Source organism: Octopus sinensis, linkage group LG4, assembly GCF_006345805.1.
Source record: "Octopus sinensis linkage group LG4, ASM634580v1, whole genome shotgun sequence".
NCBI lineage: Eukaryota > Metazoa > Mollusca > Cephalopoda > Octopoda > Octopodidae > Octopus > Octopus sinensis.
The window spans coordinates 113,635,068-113,642,567 of NC_043000.1; positions in this window are offsets into that span (position 1 = coordinate 113,635,068).

Sequence of the window (7,500 nt, forward strand, 5' to 3'; positions counted from 1 at the left end):
GGAAGTGAGAGAAAGGTGTGGCGAAAGAGTACAACAGGGCTCGCCACCACCCTCTGCCGGAGCCTCGTGGAGCTTTTAGGTGTTTTCGCTCAATAAACACACACAACGCCCGGTCTGGGAATCGAAACCGCGATCCTCCGACCGCGAGTCCGTTGCCCTAAGCATTGGGCCATTGCGCCTCCACAAAGTTGATACTAAGTAACAGCTGTGTATATTTCTTATGATCCAACATCTTCGATGATGGTGGGTTGTGCCTAAGAATTGAATGCTGTCATGTGATCAAGACTCTTGTAGTTGAATGAAGTGAAGTATGACTTGTTTCAACGCGTGTAATTTTGGCTTCGTACAAGAAAATAATTTTACTGAGAGAATATGAATACAGAAGTTAAATATTCTTTCCTACTCTAACCCCGAAATTACGGATAGCAACGTCATAGAGCGGGGCTGCTTGTCTGCAAAAGGGATCGATCCTGGAGATCGGTTCAGTGATATAATGTGAACAATAGAAAAAAAATTGGAGAACTTAGACAACACTATGCTACCATGAAATCGACCGGAAACCAGAGAGTTGAAATAATCCAGTAATTTATCAAAAGCAGAAGAAACGACTGCTGTAGTATTTAGATATTCAAGCTTCGATGCATGTGTACGTGTGTATATATATATACCCGAGTGAGCACATAAATATGAAACAAGGTGGGAAAAATAGTGCTCGAGTACCGGAGGTAGAGTAATATGCTTTATTTTTGAAGCTGAATAATAATGTGTGTGCGTGCGCGCGTGTGTGTGTCTGTGTGTGTGCCTGTGTGTGCCTGTGTGTGTGTGTATCTATGTATATATGTGTGTGTGTGTGTGTGTATGTAAAAAGAGATGGGAGATAGATAGAAAGATGGATAGATAGATAGATAGATAGATAGATAGATAGATAGATAGATAGATAGATAGATAGATCTATAGATAGATATGTTTCTTTGATGGCCACACAGGGCTGAACACAGAAGGGACAAAATACAAAGTAGGGCTTTTCTTTTTGGGAAGAGAAGGAAAGAGAACAAAAAAGAGAATAAAAGGGAGGGTAGAAATTCAATCAAAAGGGATCGTTAAAAAACAAAAAAAAAAAGCCGATCAATAGGGATCGTGTATCTGGCCACACATGGCTGAACACAGAGGGGACAAAATACAAAGTAGGGCTTTTCTTTTTGGGAAGGAAAGAAAAAAAGGGGGAGTTAGACAGACAGACAGACAGACAGACAGACAGACAGATAGATAGATAGATAGATAGATAGATAGATAGATAGATAGATAGATAGATAGACAGACGACAGAGAGATAGATAGATAGATAGATAGATAGATAGATAGATAGATAAATAGATAGATAGATAGATAGATAGATAGATAGACAGACCAAGATAGATAGATAGATAGATAGGTAGATAGATAGATAGATAGATATGTTTCTTTATTAGCCACACAGGGCTGCACACAGATAGAACAAATTACAAGGTAGAGCTTTTCTTTTGAAGGTTTAAAAAAAAAAAAAAAAAAAAAAGGAAAGGGAGTTTCGATCAAAAGGGATCGTAAAAGGAGAGAAGAGGACACAAAAAAGGGGGGGTTAAAGAAAAAAAAAAAAAAAAATGGGGAGAGGAAAAAAAAATTGATCAATAGGGATCGTTATCACAGAAATGTCAATATGAAGTGTAAAGGGGAGGACAGGTGAGGTTTACCCGTGGAAAGAAAAGCCTACGGAAAAGACCACGGTAACCTCGGTCAATGAAGTCACATTTTATATTTCTTTTTTTTGTTTTTTTTTTTTTGCAAATAAGCAACTCTCTGTTTTCGATTTCTGGGTTCATAGGACTATGCTCAAGGTGGCTTCGTCATTCATACGTGCCATTCTTGCTACATTCACCCATCTTTTTTTAAAACATTCGCTAGACAAAACTTGCCTCTCTACTCTCACTTTCCTTTTCAAGTGGTACTTGAAGAAGTTGATGAGAGATTGACCAGAGAGGACAGTGTTTGTCTCCAATCCTTTCAGACGCGTCCACCAGATACATTCTTTCGCCATAGCCACAAGGATGATGAAAATAGCTCTTCCTTCCCGTTTGAAGGAAGGAGGGTGACAATATTGACGATAGACTCAGCTGATAAACGACTCGTCCCACACGTGACAGCAGTTGTTCGACACAAGCCCACAGGTCGGAATTGTTGGACACTGAACGAGTGCGTGCAGAACGGTTCGTCGCTCTGACCGCATCTCGGGCAGGTCGGCCCCGTGTTTCTCGAGCCGTTCTGTAGAGCTTCCCGAACGGGTAGCGCTTCTCGGTAGCACTGCCAGGCCAGGGATCTCTGGAAGTTGTCCATGGGCCCTGGCCCGAAAGTCGTCCCGAACAGGCGGGTCAGGTACTCCTCGTCGACGTCCAGGTTCGCCCCGAGCTCGTCGTCGTACCTCCCCTCCACTAAACCCCTATAGAATGCTTTGGTTGTGTTGAAGTCACTTAAGGTCGACCCAGGACGGCAGAGTTGCTTGAGAGCAACGCGACACTCGCGGTGCCATTCAGATAGATCGATAGATAGATAGATATGTTTCTTTATTAGCCACACAGGGCTGCACACAGATAGAACAAATTACAAGGTAGAGCTTTTCTTTTGAAGGTTTAAAAAAAATTTTTAAAAAAAAGAAAAAAGGAAGGGGGAGTTTCGATCAAAAGGGATCGTAAAAGGAGAGAAAGAGGACAAAAAAAAAGGGGGGTTAAAAAAAAGGGGGAGAGGAAAAAAAAAAAAAATTTGATCAATAGGGATCGTTATCACAGAAATGTCAATATGAAGTGTAAAGGGGAGGACAGGTGAGGTTTACCCGTGGAAAGAAAAGCCTACGGAAAAGACCACGGTAACCTCGGTCAATGGAGTCACATGTTATATTTCTTTTTTTTTTTTTTTGCAAATAAGCAACTCTCTGTTTTCAATTTCTGGGTTCATAGGATCATGCTCAAGGTGGCTTCGTCATTCATACGTGCCATTCTTGCTACATTCACCCATCTTTTTTTAAAACATTCGCTAAACAAAACTTGCCTCTCTACTCTCACTTTCCTTTTCAAGTGGTACTTGAAGAAGTTGATGAGAGATTGACCAGAGAGGAAAGTGTTTGTCTCCAATCCTTTCAGACGCGTCCACCAGATACATTCTTTCGCCATAGCCACAAGGATGATGAAAATAGCTCTTCCTCCCGTTTGAAGGAGGGAGGCGTGACAATATTAACGATAGACTCAGCTGATAAACCGACTCGTCCCACACGTGACAGCAGTTGTTCGACACAAGCCCACAGGTCGGAAATTGTTGGACACTGCACGAGTGCGTGCAGAACGGTTTCGTCGCTCTGACCGCATCTCGGGCAGGTCGGCCCCGTGTTTCTCGAGCCGTGTCTGTAGAGCTTATCCCGAACGGGTAGCGCTTCTCGGTAGCACTGCCAGGCCAGGGATCTCTGGAAGTTGTCCATGGGCCCTGGCCCGAAAGTTGTTCTGAACAGGCGGGTCAGGTACTCCTCGTCGACGTCCAGGTTCGCCCCGAGCTCGTCGTCGTACCTCCCCTCCACTAAACCCCTATAGAATGCTTTGGTTGTGTTGAAGTCACTCAAGGTCGACCCAGGACGGCAGAGTTGCTTAGATATAGACACACATTCACGAGTGAGTGTGTGAATGGGTTTTCTAGCATGGACAGCACTGTCCATATCTATGAATCTGATATAAATGATTTTGGAATTAGGCTAACATGAGTATTCAACCACGGAAATCCAGGAACTTCACTGAACCCCCTGATTACATAACCGAAAAATTGAAACAAATTCCAAATCAGAGAATGAAGCTCATGGATTCATAATCTAGTACCGTGGTTATAAACCATTTTTTTGTTTTCGTTATCAATGGACCCGTTTAATTAATACTTTATTGTCGTGGACCCCACCTCCCTTGTCGTTTGATGTTTAACAAACTATGAAATTATTTCATAGGTCCTACTTTCAAGATTCCTCATTTTGTTTTTCACACATTCACTTGTTTAGGTTTGCGACGGAACTCTTTGAGAGAACATGATTCAGTGACTGGACACATAAACGATGTAAATCGTTTCAGAAAGAAAACCGTTTTTTACAATAAATATATATAAAGCAAAATACAACCATGGGAACACACTTTACTGCTTTGCTTGCGGGAACTCCACAAAATCAGTACGAAACCCTAGGGGGTCATACGGAGCCCGATTGAGAACAGTGCTTCCCAAAGAGGGCGGTACTACCCCCGGGGGACAGTGGAATGATTCGGGGGCAGGACGTTGTAGAAAAATGGGGCATGAATGGGGTGACCAAAACGAGGCAATGGATGTAAAAAAAAAAAAGAAACAAAATAAAGGGTTAAATAGGTTAGGTTTTATTTGTGAAATACTGTTGTTTTGAGTTTGCCGCAGAAAATGGTCTGTTTGTGATGGTGAGTGGGAGGTGAGTACTACGAATGTGGCCTTAGAACCAAGGAGGCGGCAGCGTGAAAAAGATTTGAAACCAATGTTCTTTATAGCGAATGGGCCTGTGAGGATTGAAAAACAGGGCAGAAAACTTACCATATTTAGAAAGAAAATGAAGATCGTTTTAAATTTTCTAAAATCGTTCAAAACCCACAACAAGAGAGAATTATAGCAATACATTTTCTTGTAAGGCTGTTCACTAATAAAAGTAGGGTGCAGGAGGAAAGAAACTCTCTTCCTAATCATATGGTTCAGGGTTCAGTCCCACTGCGTGGTGCATTGGGCAGGTGTCTTCTACTAAAGCCTCGGGCCGACCAAAGCCTTCTGAGTGGATTTGGCGGTCGGAAACTGAAAGAAGCCCGACGTGTATACAAGCACACACATACACACATATTTATATATATACTGTGTTGGTGTGTGTGCGTGTGTATGTGTGTGTATATATATATATATATATATATATATATATATATATGTGTGTGTGTGTGGTGTGTGTGTGTGTGTACTATATGGCTCAGAAACCTGGACGTTATCAAAGAAGCTTGAGAGGCGGTTGGATGGAACCTACACTCGCCTCCTTATGAGAGCTCAAAATCTCTCGTGGAAGCGCCATCCAACCAAAATGCAAATATATGGGAAATTACCACCTGTGTCATCTCTTGTGAAGGGTAGGAGAGTCCAGTTTGCTGGACATTGTTGTAGAGCTGAAAAAGAAGTAATTTCTACTCTTCTCCTCTGGAAGCCATCTACTCGCAATACCAGAGGGCGCACACTCTCCTACCCTGATGTAATCTCCAGGGATACAGGCATCCAGCAACAGGACCTCCGTAATGCTATGATGGACCGTGAAGTCTGGCGTAACATAGTAAATTCCATTGTCTCGACCACGGTCGAACAATGATGAATGATGATGATGTTTGTCTCTCAACGCCACTTGCCAACTGATGGTAGTGTGTTTACGCCCTCGTAACCAAGATTTTCGACAGAATAAGTATCAATCTTAAAACAGAAAATAATTCCTGGGTCCCATTCATGGGACTAAAAATTCTTCAAAGCGGTGCCCCAGTATGACTGCAGTCTAATGACTGAAAGAAGTAAAAGATCAATGACAAAGGACAATATTTGTTGCGAGATATGGCATTTGGTATACATCAACTTCAGAACCAAAGATTTTGGAAATGCGATTCCATTTTCCGTTTTGAAAATTTTCAGACAATCGACCAAGAATTATTTTTGTATTTTTTTAAGAATTTTCCCCGTGTTAAACGTATACATTCGCTGCTCACAATATACTTAAATGAACTAAAGTTCATTTCTGTGCCGTTATTGATATATTGGTAATTGTATTACGCAAATTTAGAAATTTCTATTTAAAATTAAATCGTTTAAAATAGAAAAGCATAATTCTTTCTATTCAGGTATAGTTTGAATTGTAAATAATTAATTGGGTTAAATTGACGTCTATCATTAGAGCAGAATACTTAAATTGACATGGCTGTGTGTGTGTGTGCGAGTTAGTGTGCGTATGGTGAATATGTGTGTGCGTGTGCGCGGGTATGGTGTGTCTGTGCGTGTAAGTATACGTATATTCATATATGTGTGTATGTGTATATATATATATATATATATATATATATATATATAGAGAGAGAGAGAGAGAGAGAGAGAACGATAGACAAGGAGAGACGCACACAGATAGACAGATAGACAAAATAACAGATAGGCAGACAGACAGACAGATAGATTGATAGACAGAGAGACAGACAGACAGACAGACACACAGACAGACACACAGACAGACACACAGACAGACAGAAATATAGATAGACAGACAGACAGAAAGATAGATAAATAGATAGACAGATAGACAGACAGAGAGACAGATATATAGATTGATTAATTAAGCGATTGACTGATTGGTTGCTTGATTAAATGATTGATTGATTGATTGATTGATTGAATGATTGATTGACTGATTGATTGACTGATGACTGACTGACTGACTGATAGATCGATTCATCAATTGATTGATTTTGCAACACAATCTTCAAGTTCGATACATCGAGACGCCTCCCATTTTGAGATGGAAACTATTCATGAAGCCGGTAACATTCCCTAATGCGCACAAACAGGCAAAGGAAGGCAGCTCCGATGACAAAGTCAACATCCATGGACCAAATTGCGTAAGGAACAAAAATTATGGGAATATATATATATATATATGAATAATAAATGAGTGGAATTTGAACCGGTGAGTGTGTTAGATATTAAGGCATTAAGGCAGTATGACTCTCAGTATGACACAACAAAATTTGTTTCAACACACGCAAACACATATAAGGTTGATGAATACGATTAACGCTTGGAGCTTTACACAATTAAAAATGCGGCTTACGTACAATGTCTCAGGTGGAATAGATTGAACTCATTTTCTGTCAGTTGCTTTCATGAGAAACAGTCACACGACAAGAAATGTCCAAATCAGTGAACATTACAGAAATTTTGAGACGAAACACGAGTAATAGGCTAGTATCTATATAGGAAAACAACAAATATATAATAATAATAATAATATATATATATATATTGGTAAAACGGTAAGATAACAAAAGAAATAAAGAGACCTCAATATTATGTAAATAGAGGAAATTTATCTATACAATAATATGTTACATTACTCGATAGTCAAGATAAAACTCTGAGTTTCAGATGCCGAAGTGGGAATCTACATCTCTTCGGTATTTTTTCATAATGTTTTCAAATAGCCAGATATCCGAAGAGATGTCGTGGATTCCCACTTCGGCATCTGAAACTCAGAGTTTTATCTTGACTATCGAGTAATGTAACATATTATTGTATATATATATATATATATATATATATATATATATATATATATATTATATATATATATATATATATATATACATATATCTGTGCTTATGTATGTATGTATGTATGTATGTATGTATGTATGTATGTATGT